The following is a 13,838-nucleotide window of genomic DNA, read 5'->3' on the forward strand; positions in this document are numbered from 1 at the left end:
GGAAACACAACAAGGATCAAGGACACATCCGATTGGCCTCAAAGAAGCTCAGGCACGGAATTCTTCCTGATCACATCAGAAGTTTGGACCTGGAATTGGGATTGCTGATGGTTTAAATAGGAGTCTGAGTTGCTGCAGGAGCCACTGGAGCCACAAAAACTCTGTCTGAAGGGACCCTGCTTACAGCAGACAAAAGTTGCAGTAGATCATGTATTTTACATTTTTATATATTATGTGACAATAAAAGGAACCTTGAACCTTGATTGATACCAAACACCTCACGTGTCAGATCATGATAAAATGAGGTGTCCCGTATCAGAGGAACAAATGCCATCTCATGGAAGCCACTGCGTAGATTGTTTGAGAGCAGGCGTGGCGATATCAGAACCACAGTCTTGAAACTTTGCACTACTGGGCATTGAGGGGCTGAGACTAAGGGGAAGTCCTTCAAACAACAGAGGGGGAGAAACTACAAGGAACCACAGTAGTGACAACAGTACTAAATAAATAACAAATGTTACAGTTTGCAGTGATGGAAATGTATGGAGCAAGCCGCAGCCCACAACATCCCATCTGTTAGCCTCTCCTAACATTTGGCACAAATCAAGGTTTGTGGGAAGAGAGTAGAACAAAACCACACCATGATATATAGATATTAATTCACTTATTTAAGTTAAAAATTATACTGCAAAAGCATAGCTGCACAAGAGATTGGTGAAGGCCACATTTGGAGTTTTGGGTGCAGTTCTGGTCACCTCACTCCAGAAAGAATGTCAGTGAGCCGAAAAGGACTGGAGAAATTGGATAGGCTGGCACATTACTCCCTGGAGGAGAGGAGTGACCTGCTAAAGATATAGAAGATCATGAGGTGTGTGGATTATCTGAGTTTTTTTCCCCCAAAGTTGGGAAATTCAGAACTAGAGGGCATAGGTCTAAGTGAAAAGGCATTGCTTATGGTGGTATGTGAGTGGAAAGAAAAAATTTGAAAAATCACTGTTTTAATCATACCCAATGGACTCATTATATGCAGTTTCATAACTACAAAGGAATGGACCAATGACAATTTTTCTCAAGCAAAATATTTCAGTAACAATTGGGTCTCGAGCAGTGGTTCTCAACCTTCCCTTCCCACTCACATACCACTTTAAGCAATCCCTTACTAATCACAGAGCACTTATGGCATAGGGAATACTTAAGGTGGCATGTGAGTTTGGGGACAGTTTGAAAACCACTGATTTAGAGGGAAATGGGCCAATTGCAGGAAAATGGGACTAGCTCAGATGGACAACTTAGCATGGATAAGTCAAACTGAAGAGATAATTCCTTTTACATTTCTGTTAAAATTTCGATAATGCTCCAGGACTCCAAACTAGCATTAATAAACTGTTTCTTCATAACATGTGTTTACAAGTACAAATGGCTCATCTAATCAGAAACAGAATGATCCAACATTTCTACTTCACTTAGCTTCATGAAAATCTGTTCCCTGTGACAATCAAATCTCCAAAAAGTAATAAATTGCACTCAGTTTCATTCTCCCTTATTGCACGTTTACAGTCAATTTTTAAATCATTAAAAAAAACACATATAGCGCATTAACAAGCCTGTGGTCCCCAAATGCACCAATTAATCTCCAAACCCCGCACATTTTTGTTTTATAAACAGGTGGGAGGAAACTGGAGCACCTGGAGGAAACCCACACAAACTCCTAACAGATAGCGCAGGATTCGAACCCTGGTCACAGGTGCTGCAATAGTGTTGCACTAACCATGCCGTGCCGTTTCGGAAGATGTTTAAATAGAACTCTACACCATGAAAAACAGTTTGCCAAACTGGATCAGTGCTGGAGTTTATAATTGGCCTCTCACTCTGTCTCATCCTTGCCAACTGGCAGGTTCTTTTCTCCCTCGAGTCCAGATTTTCCTTAAAGCCATCTCACCTGGTAGATTCATCATTATGACCGGTTGCAAGTTCCACATTCTAAGTACATGCTTGATAAGGCAGTTTCCCTCGAATCACTTATGGAATTAATGCTACTAGTTACTAGTCCCTCATGAAGACCCTGGGAACAAAATTAAAATGGTGGCATTGCCTAAGGTGCATTAACGGCAGTGCTGCCACTGGTGAGAACCCAGAAGGGAGACATAGAGCTGCTCCGAAGGGTTCTACTGCCCGATCCCAATGCCGGCAGCTCTGTAGAGGAAGCAGACAGCGTTTGTAAGTAAAATTCTGTAACCGTAGAGGCCTGTACCCAAGATGGCAGCACCTGTGCTCGACAGTGGCCATAAGGGGTTTGGAGGCTCCGGGAGAGCAGCAGACTGGTGCAGGGCACCAGAACCAGGGAGAACACCTCCCCCTCCCACCCCTCTATTGAAAAGGAGAAACAGAGGAGACAACTCTACAGGATAGTGACTACAGCAGCAGACTAGTGAGGGGCTCACGCAAGCTGTGGGATGCTGGAGACTGGCTCAGCAACTCTGAAGGGACTCTAGTTTCTCCTTCTTACTTACTGTAAGGTGGGCCAGGCATAACTAATGGTGACTCTTTGTCTGCCTTAAGGTAGGCAGAAGGCAATTTCATGTAATATTACATGTTCTCTACTATTACATGACAATGAAAGAATCTTAAACCATGAATCGTGGAATCTTGAACTCAGCATCCAGTGGAAATAGTTTATCTACATCTTATCTACAGATGTTTCCCATCTAAGTTACTTTTTGTCTAATCTACAGAGCAACTTTTGCCAACTGGTTAACTCAAAGGTTTTCAGAATTTTCACATGTACATTATTAGTTCCAGAAAGAAGCAATGAAAACACATTATCCTTGTGAGATACATTAAGCGGCAAATTGGAAACTTCATAAATTGGGGCAGTGAAAACATGGGGAAATGATAGGAAGTGGAATAAGTGACCTCACAATTGGGAACTAGCCAGGACAGATCAATGTGTGATTTTAAGTGATATTTTAAAGAAAACATAGATGAATGCAGAAAACTTACATATTGGTGCACCATGTCAGAGTATTTAATCAAAAAAATCACAGAATGCACTCAATGACATAAAAATTGACATTTCTTCCCCTCGTTCCCACCTTCAATTCTACCAGCCTCTGCATCCAACATATCCTCCACAATTCCCGTCATCTACAAAATTCCACCACTGGACACATCTTCCCCTCTCCTCCCTCTCTGTGACTCCCTCGTCCACTTATCCCTTCCCACTAATCAATCCTTAGGATCTTCCCCTGTGGCCACAGGAAGTATCACACTTGTCCCCATGCCTCCCCCCTCACCACCAAACAGTCCTTCCAAGTAAAGCAACACCTCACTTGCTAAACTGCAGGAGACATTTACTGCATCCACACCTCCCACTGTTGCCCTCTTTACTTCAGAGAAACTGGACACAGACTGGGAGATCACTTCACTGAGTGTCTTCGCTATGTCTGCATCAATGACAGGGTTCTCCCAGCAGCCCACCATTTCACTTCTACACCCTATTCTCGCACTAACATGGCTGTATATGGTCTCATTCACTGCCAAACCAATGCGACTGGTAAAATTAGAGGAACAACACTTAATGTTCCATCGGGGCCCTCTCTAACCAGATGGCATTAATATCTACTTCTCAGATTTCTGCTAGCCCACTCCCCATTCTCTCCTCTCCCTCGGTCTTCTTTCCTCTAGCTCTTCAGCTCTTCCCTCTTCATTCACAGAGCTAGCTCCCCTCTTCGACTGTTGGTATGCCCCTCCCACCCTTATCCACCTATTACCTCCTATCAGTGCGACTGCGCCCCTCCCCCGACCCTTCCCCCCCCCCCCCCACCATTTTGTTTGGGCGCCTGCCTACACTTTGCTCATACCTTGAGGAAGTGTTCAATCCTGAAACGCTGGTTATGTATCTTTATCTTTGCTATATATTGGTAGTCCTTTCATTCAAAGAAGACATATTGTTGTGCAGTTCATTTGTGGACACAAAGGTAATTTTGCAGTCCCAGTCTGGAAGTTCAGAGTCTAGTACAATGGGGTCAATGGAAGTCCATTGTTGTAATAAATGTGGCTACTGCTTTGTGGCGCCGTTCATGGTTTCCATTCGTTTTTGGCAGTGCCTGTCTTCGAAACTGGTGTAGGCTTCGTAGCACAGGGCTCGCCAACAAGATCTGTCAGCAGCTGCAGGCTCTAGTTCTCTTGGCTGGATGTCACAGTAGCGTAGAGTATCCTTCACAGCAGCTTTATTGTGCTTGTGTGGGCGACCATGAGGACTCCTTCCGATCTTCAGTTCACCATGGAGCAACTGGCAAGGCATACGGAGGGTATCCATTCTGATGACATGTCCCACCCACCACATCTGGACTCTGATGACCAGGGACTCCATGGTGGTGGATTTGGCGCGACCCAAGGCCTCCAGGTTGGAGACATGATCTTGCCAACTGAGGCAAAGGATGGAACGAAGGGTGTGCATGTGGAATTCCCCCAGTTTTTTGATGTGACGCCGTTACAGAATCCAGGTCTCACATGCATATAGGAGAGAAGGGATGACCACAGCTCAGTAGACTTTCAGCTTTGTGGAGATGCACTCTGGTATGCCACCTCCCCAGAGCCTATCTGGCCTTGCTGATCCTGGAGTCAATTTCTTTGTCCAAAGACCCATCTCTCGAGATGATTCCCCAAGTATTTGAAGCTGTTTACATTTGTCAGCTGGGTGTCATCAGGTGATTTTTGGTTCTATGGTGTTGGCGTTTGGCATGGACTGATGGAATACTTCAGTCTTATTCAGGTTGATGGTCAGGCCAAAGAGCGTAGAAGTGTCTGAGAATTTGTTCAACATTAACTGTAGATCACGATCTTTGTGCGCCAAGAGCTCTCAGTCATCTTTATCTTTGCTATATAAAGTACGCTGTTTGACCTGCTGAGTTTCTCCAGCATCGTGTTTTTACTTCAACCATGATGTCTGCAGACTTTTGTGTTTTACTCTTATTTCTTCCTCCAAGTCAATCCATACTGTTTTTCCCTCCTGCCTGGTCCCCAACTCTAAACCAGATGCCAATAGGCTTCTTCGTCAACTACTCTAATGTGCTGTCCATCTTAATACACTGGTATTAGAGAAGAAAGGTTACAATTGGTTAACTCAGTAGAACTGGTGCAAGATATTTGGCCTAAATCCTATTTACATACAGAGAATGGTTGACCCTTTGTACATGGAAGATTTTGTACCATTTGATCTGGACATGGTTAAGAATTTACAGAAGTTTAACCGCAACGTGCCCAAGCGTAAAAACTTTTGAAATAAAACATAGCCTTAATGGACCTTTCTGTTAATTAAAAGGCATCACAAAGAAAATAACTACATTGACTGCAAGGGGTAAAATCTTTCAGCCCAGTATACAATCAGTGGATGGAACATAATTTGAAAGAGAATATCATGCAGCTTTGAGAGAATATCAGAGAAATTTGGGTAGGAATCACCATGATCTCACCCTTCAACATTCACATTATTTATTATTGAATATTTATTTTCTGTTTTGCACAGTTTGTTTACATTTCTCTCTTTTGTATGCATATCTTTTCTTGAAAATTGGTTTTGCACTATAATAAATAGATAATTCTGCTTGGCCTACAGAATATCAGGGTTGTATGTGATGTACGCTGACAATAATCTGAACTTAGACTTTTTAAACTTTGAACAAGTCAAACTTCTAAATCTGACTCCTGAGCTCAACAAGACCCTCTGGTCTTTTCAACACCTTGACCCATTGGCAAACAAAACAAAGCTTTTTTTTTTTATTTTAAAAGCTATTCACACTTCCTTGAATGAAGTGCAGGGCAAATGAACTATAGCAAAGCCAATAAGGTTCCCAGGTTGTGCTGTCTAAAGCAGTCAGAGCCAGTTATGTTCTAAATCAACCAGGGTTGGCATTTACTGATTATCATCTAGTCTTTTCTCCTGGAATATCATCAAGCAAAAGTGACTCAACCGGAAAGCAAAGTTCACTGTGGTCCAATAACTTGCCCACAGCCAAGGATGGGTGATGTGAAAAATTGTCACCAATGCAATATCTCGGAGGTTCTTTGCTTGATCAGCAAAGACCATAAGGCAAAGGAGCAGAAGTAGGCCAATCGGCCCATCAACTCCACTCCACCATTCTATCATGAGCTAATCCATTCTCCTCTTAGCCCCACTCCCTTGACTTAGAACATAGAACATTAAAGCACAGGCCCTTCGGACCATGATGTCACCAACCAAAAAAAGAAATTAAGACCTCCCTACCTCACAACTTTCTATTTTTCTTTCATCCATGTCTTTGTCCAAGAGTCTCATAAATGCTCCTATTATATCAGCCTCCACTGCCACCCCTGGTAATGCATTCCAGGCACCCACAACCCTCTGTGTAAAAGATCTTACCCCGATGTCTCCCCTAAACTTTCCTCCCTTCACCTTGTACAGATGTCCTCTGGTATCTGCTACTCCTGCCCTGAGAAAAGGGTGCTGGCTGCCTACCTTATCTATGCCTCTTGCGTTTGTAGACCTCTATTAAGTCACCTCTCATCCTTCTTCACTCCATCGAGAAAAGCCCCAGCTTTCTCCCCACAAATGTTTGATACACTGACTATTCAGATACCTATCAATCTCTGCCCTAATACAACTCTTTCTTTGGCTTGGCTTCGCGGACGAAGATTTATGGAGGGGGTAAAAGTCCATGTCAGCTGCAGGCTCGATTGTGGCTGACAAGTCCGATGCGGGACAGGCAGACACGGTTGCAGCGGTTGCAGGGGAAAATTGATTGGTTGGGGTTGGGTGTTGGGTTTTTCCTCCTTTGTCTTTTGTCAGTGAGGTGGGCTCTGCGGTCTTCTTCGAAGGAGGTTGCTGCCCGCCGAACTGTGAGGCGCCAAGATGCACGGTTTGAGGCGATATCAGCCCACTGTCAGTGGTCAATGTGGCAGGCACCAAGAGATTTTTTAGGCAGTCCTTGTACCTCTTCTTTGGTGCACCTCTGTCACGGTGGCCAGTGGAGAGCTCGCCATATAACACGATCTTGGGAAGGCGATGGTCCTCCATTCTGGAGACGTGACCCACCCAGCGCAGCTGGATCTTCAGCAACGTGGATTTGATGCTGTCGGCCTCTGCCATCTCGAGAACTTCGATGTTAGGGATGAAGTCGCTCCAATGAATTTTGAGGATGGAGCAGAGACAACGCTGGTGGAAGCGTTCTAGGAGCCGTAGGTAATGCCGGTAGAGGACCCATGATTCGGAGCCGAACAGGAGTGTGGGTATGACAACAGCTCTGTATACGCTAATCTTTGTGAGGTTTTTCAGTTGGTTGTTTTTCCAGACTCTTTTGTGTAGTCTTCCAAAGGCGCTATTTGCCTTGGAGAGTCTGTTGTCTATCTCGTTGTCAATCCTTGCATCTGATGAAATGGTGCAGCCGAGATAGGTAAACTGGTTGACCGTTTTGAGTTTTGTGTGCCCGATGGAGATGTGGGGGGGCTGGTAGTCATGGTGGGGAGCTGGCTGATGGAGGACCTCCGTTTTCTTCGGGATGACTTCCAGGCCAAACATTTTGGCAGTTTCCGCAAAACAGGACGTCAAGCGCTGAAGAGCTGGCTCTGAATGGGCAACTAAAGCAGCATCGTCTGCAAAGAGTAGTTCACGGACAAGTTTCTCTTGTGTCTTGGTGTGAGCTTGCAGGCGCCTCAGATTGAAGAGACTGCCATCTGTGCGGTACCGGATGTAAACTAATGACTCGGGTAACTGGCAACTATAACCTATCCTTAGTACAAGTGGGATCACAAGAAAATTGGGGGTTGGGGGATGAGAGGGCACCATGGAGAAGTGACAATTGATGAGGATGTGACATAAAATGATATTTGTGTAAAGGGTGCTTGACCTATTTCTGTGCTGTTTTTCTCTTAGGTCCAGTCAGCAAATGCAGTGGGGTTGATTAGAAAGAAAACTCTGCCCAAAAATCAGTATTTTCTCCTTTCCCCTTAAAAAAAAGTTTTGGCCTGTCTCCATTGAGCCCTGAAATCTTAATGAGTGAACAAAAACAATTTGAATTTTGTGTCATTTCTACAGTGATTTAAAATGTTATGTGAAACACAAAACAGCTGGAAGTACGTTTAATTATGTAACTGGAACGCATCAATGAAAACTGCACAAATTGAAATTGCAGCTGGGATTTTTAACAAACTTTTTTTTGGATAAAAAAGAAATGCCAATTCAATTGATAAAACTAAAGACAGATACAACTGGCAGATCATAATTGGCAACAACACAAAATAAAGGAACAAAAAATACTCTAGCAGAAATCCATAGAGTATACACTGAGCCCTGACCCACAAGCACAGTTGGTCCTCAACCAAGCCTCTGAAGGAGAGTCGTTAGTAAGCAGACCGACTTCTCATCCTACTCCCTGGAGGAACAAGAACCTGTGCAAGTCACCAAAACCAAATATATCCCAGCCCATTAAGTCATGGTGGTGTATTTCTCCTCCACTGTGCTCACCCATTTCATACAAAGGCTGTTACAGTTTACAAATACACTCCTGTTCTTCAGAAAAAAAAACCCCACAAATTTGCAGTTCAGACGTAGGCTAGGAAGAGACATTTCACCTCGAATTAGCACGAAGGTGACATCATGAAGTTCTGTTCCAGTAATAACACTCTGGGGGAGGTGTGGGGAAAGGGTGGGTGGGGCGAGCCAGTGAAGCTTGCACAAGCAATGCTGTGTAAAGAGACAGCAGGGGGGAATGGCTCACCACAAAAATACTCAAACCAACACCCATCCCCCACCCCCAAAGAGTAGCTACGGACCACAAAGCAGACTGAAAGAATAGAAATGGACAATGACGTATAGAAAATATACACACTGTGCAAATAGCGTGGCTGAAAGCCATTGCTGAGAAAGGTGTCACACTGCCATTTTATGTCGCCAACTCAAAGATTATAATCATTGATTTTCTTGAACTCACAGTCCACTTTTACAACTTAAACAAAAAACAATGCTGTGCACAACTAGTTATTTTTCTTTATAAAAGATCCAGAAGCAGACACCTGCTGGGATTGTTCCCCAATCTTCTTACCTGCTGGTGGATCCTGGAAAAAAATATGCAAGGTGATTAAAGGCTGAATTTTATTCCTCCAAAAAAAAGGCAGAAGTTGGGAATCTGGAATGAAAACAGAGAATGCTGGAAACCCTCAGCAAGTCCTCAGGGTGGCAGGGTTGGCATAGCGGCTAGCGCAATGTCTTTACAGCAAGCAGGGTTCGAATCCCACACTGTCTGTAAAGAGTATGTACCTTCTCCCCGCGTCTGCATGGGTTTTCTCCGGGGACTCCAGTTTCCTGCCACCGTTCAAAATGTACTGAGGGTGTAGGTTAATGAGGTGTACATTGGGTAGTACAGACTTGTGGGCCAAAATGGTCTGTTACCGTGGTATATGTCTGTATGTCTAAATTTAATTTTTTTTTATTTAAAAAATTAAGTTGGGCTATATCTATAAAAAGAGAAACTCAGTTAGATTTCGATCTCTTAGACTTAGATTTCAGATTTATTGTCAGTATATACATGACATTACGCATAACCCCGAGATTCTACTTCCTGTGGGTGAGACAGAATTACTACTTATTTGTAGTGCAAAAAAAACTGTACACATGTAAATAAATTTTAAAATGGTAAACAAACTGATTGTGCAATACAGAGAGGAAAATAACAATGAAGTGCAAGAGTTCTTAAATTAGTCCCCGATTGAGTTTGTGGTTGAAGAATCTGATGGTGGAGGGATAATGCTAGTTCCTTTTTGAACCTGATGGTGCGAGTCTTGTGGCACCTTTACCTCTTTTCTGATGATAGCAGTGAAAAAAGAACATGTGCCCTTGACAATTGCTGCTGCTCCCCGATGACAGCATTGTTTGTAAATATTCTCGATGGTGGGGAGGGTTTTTACCTGTGAAGAACTGGGCTGTGTGCACTATCTTTTACAGGGCTTTATGCTCAGTCCGTTCATATCAGAATGAAAGAGCCTCCACCCGAAATATTAATTTGGCTTTTCTCTCCACAGGTACCTTTTCACCTGCTGAGTGTTTCCAGCATTTGATGATTTCTTTAAATTACCCTCAGCTTTAAGCTGGCCTCTTGTCTATCCATAACATTCTTTGTTCCACTACTGGTGAGGGTGTCTTTGGGTGCCTTGGGAATTCCATCCCAGGATGTCCAACTTTTCCTCTTCTTTTGTACTAACCACGAAACTAATCCCTCAGACCAAGCACTTTATCATCTGTCTTCATATGTCTTCATGCATTCTGCTCAACAACATTCCAGTGAGGAGGCTTGGGATGCTCTACTACTAAGTAAAATAGTTGTAAATGCAGCTCAAACCATCACACAAACTTCGCTGCTTTAGTAAAAGTAGCAAGCATATTAAAAGACTCATCTAACTGCAGTGAATCTCTCCTCAACCTGTCAGAAGAAGATTCACAAGTGTGAGATTACACACCACCAGATTCAAGGACAGTTTGTTTACTTCCTGAATGAACCTCGTGCTAGTAAAATTATGTGGCCATTGCTCTGCATCAAATGATCCCTCTCTGCAACTTCGCGCTTCTGTGCTGTGTTTTACTTGCTGCACTATGCGTAGGATGTCTTGGCTAGACTGTTTGCAAAACAAACTTTGTCATTGCACCTTGGTGCAGAAGACAATAAACTTGAAGTTGAACTAACTAATGGATTGTTTCTGCTCTAGTAAAGCCAAAGAACTAATAGAGTCAAAAAGAGATACAACACAGACACAGGTCACCCAGCCCAGCAAATCTATGCCATCCATAAGAAATAGGTGCAGGATTAGGCCAGCTGGCCCATCAAGCAAGCTCTGCATTCAATGAGATCAAGGCTGATCTGATAATAGGCTCATCTCCACCTATCTGTCTTTAAGTTTTCCCCAGACCCCTTAATTCCTTTTCTGAGTAAAAAATCTATCCAACCTTATGTTGAATCTAGTTACTGACGTCATCTCCACTGCTTCAATGGGCAGCAAATTCCACAGATCCACCCCTCTCAGAGAAAAGTAGTTCCTCCTCATCTCCATCCTAAATCTACTGCCTGAATTTTGAGACTATGTCCCCTAGTTCTAGTCCCCCCCCCCCCCCCCACCACCAATGTAAACAACTTACCTACCTCAATCTTATCTATGCCTTTCATAATTGGACATATTTCTACAAGATCTACTCTTATTCTTCTAAATTCCATTTATATTAATCCTCCATTTATTGTTTTTTTTAATCCCCCCACATTCTCATCAACCTCCTCTCCTCCCCACCAACCATTCCAGGGCCAATTAACCTACCAACCTGTAGGTCTTTGGACGGGGCAAGAAACTGGGGCACATATTCTCTGCAAACTCTACAAAGGCAGCACCCAAGGTCAGGATCAAACTCTGCTCTCCGGTGCAGTATCTTTACCAGCCATTCTCAAAAGCCCCACCCCTGGGGGCCACGGGTGGGGATGGGGCCATTTTTATGTAGTCATTAGGAAAGAAGTATGATTCTCTCATAATTCCTTATGGTAAATTTGGTTTTAACCAAAGTTTTCCATCTTTACTCTCAGAATGGACTGCCCACTTTTTAGATTAGTTAGAGGGGATTTTGCAATTAAATTTTTTCTCTCTTTTTTTCTGTTTTACAAGAGAAGAAATTTATGGTTAATATACATCTGATAAATACTAATATGTTTTTATTCCTTACACATTTGTAAATACATGAACGCATATATAACTCTCCTCTTGTACATTTGCTCTGTATAACTCAATAAAAAATGAAAAAGAGAGAGAGTACAGGGAAGGGGGGTCCCATAAATTTTGAGCAGTAATCATAACAGTAAATGGGTGGGGTATCAAATAATGATAATACAGTGAAAGTCTAGTAGCATGGTGCCAAGACAACAAACACTCTCTCTCAATATTAATAAGATAAAGAAGATGATCATTGACCTTCAGGAGAGGAGGAAGAATCCACAACCCTGTCCTCATTAATGGCACTGAAGTCAAAAGGGTAGATGGTTTCAAGTTCTCAGGAAATAAATATTTCAATGACCTGACCTGGGTCAAGCACATTGACTCAACAGACAAGAAAGCAGACCAGCACCATTACTTTCTCAGAAGATGAAGGAAGCACAGCCTGTTACTGTTATCCTTCAACAACTTCTATAGGTGCACCATTGAAGGCACACTTGCTGGATGTGTCACAGCATGGTGTGAGAGCTGCTCTGAAGCTCTAAGAAGTACAGAAGGTAATGAATGCATCCCAGAACATAATACAGACTTCCCTCCCCATCATGGACTCCATCTGCATCTCCCACTACCTGGGAAATGCAGCCAACACACGGACAGACCCATCACAACTCCCCCCCCCACCCAAAATCAGGTGACTAAAGGAACCCCACTATGGCACGATCATGCTACCCTTACTTAGGGCCAATTGATCTTCCTTTTCATTATAATCCTATGCTTGGTGCTCTTTACATGGCTGTAGAAATCTTTGAGCTAGTTTGTTTGCAGAAGAACCCTTCTCACTGTACTAGGCATTTTGTACCAAATAAAAGCTCAAAACAACAGGTAAAGCACAGATAAATATGAGACTTTCAGGATCCTGGATACTTGTCTTAAGTCCAAAATAGAATCAGAAGTTATCACATTTCCCACCTCTCACTTTACCTTAAAGATGTTATTAACAGGTATGGCTCCTACTAATGGGCAGACTGACCATTATGTCCTTGTGTCCTTATATCACATGCATTAGGAACCCTCAACAACACACCTGCAATTCACATAGAAAAAGGGAGAAGGGCCCAAATTTTTACATGTTGTAAAAGTTGACAAATCAAAAGTAACAAAATTCCAATGGTAAGAATGGTAAATCACCTAGACACTAAGAGACACTAATACTGCCCTCCCACGAGATACATTGCCATTCAAAAGGAGGGGTTGGAGAGAGAAAAAAAAAAATCGAGTAACATGCCAAAGGAATTGGGTGTTGAAGTCAAGTAGTGGTTGGTGTGAGACTGAGGAAAAACCAGTGAACACATGGACGAGGATCGGGGCAAGGGGAGAAGAACAAGATGGCAAGTGGTTGAAAAGACAGGAAAGTATGAGCAGTGGAAATGGAGAAAGACAAGGCAATGAATAGAACACACAAGCAACAGTCATGTACACAAGTAAACCAAAAGTCTGCAGACACAAGTTCAAGTAAAAACACAGTGCTGGAGAAACTCAGCAGGTCTAACAGTGTACTTTATATAGTAAATATACATAATCAACATTTCAGGCTTGATCCCTTCATCAAGGTATGGTCTAAATGTGGGCAGGTGCTTGAACAAAATAGTTGGGGGCAGAGGGGAGCAAGGGGAGGACAGATGGGAACAGGAGCGGGGACACATAGACAAAGGGAACAAAATATTCAGGAAGAATGGTGGCTCAAAGTATATGGAGAGAATTCAGAGCATGTGTACGATGACAGAGCCAAGATGAAAGTACCTATTTACATTACCACTTTATTTACAAACTAAATTTTAAAACATCCCTGTCTCCAAAACAATAGCATGGCAGTAATTTGAACACCCCTCTCTCCAAAACAAGAATGACATCGTAGTAATTCAAACCCAACAAGTTATTCACATGGGATCCGGGCGAAACCTATTAAAGTTTTCTGTGGGAAAAGGGGCTGGTGTCAGCTCTGAGATCCTGCCTCCCACAGATGGAATGATTTTGTTACTGTCTACCCACAGGAGGGAAGGCAGAGGCAGGGGACTTGACAAGAGAGAGTAGTAATCAACCTCCGAATTGCCCACATCTCC

At 43.0% G+C, this 13,838-nt stretch overlaps 1 protein-coding gene across 4 annotated transcripts in view; it reads right to left on the reverse strand.

Moving 5' to 3' along the window:
- The window catches only part of zhx3b (zinc fingers and homeoboxes 3b), a 98,684-nt gene that overhangs the window by 83,039 nt on the left and 1,807 nt on the right, over positions 1 to 13,838 (reverse strand). Inside the window, exon 2 of one of the 4 annotated variants that reach the window (XM_069884217.1) lies at positions 12,700 to 12,802. The exons of the other annotated variants lie outside the window; for them this stretch is intronic. The gene's annotated coding sequence lies outside the window, so the exon portion shown is untranslated. The remainder of the gene's footprint in view (positions 1 to 12,699; positions 12,803 to 13,838) is intronic. 4 annotated transcript variants of the gene reach the window in all.

The sequence above is a fragment of the Narcine bancroftii genome, chromosome 6, assembly GCF_036971445.1.
Source record: "Narcine bancroftii isolate sNarBan1 chromosome 6, sNarBan1.hap1, whole genome shotgun sequence".
Classification (NCBI taxonomy): domain Eukaryota; kingdom Metazoa; phylum Chordata; class Chondrichthyes; order Torpediniformes; family Narcinidae; genus Narcine; species Narcine bancroftii.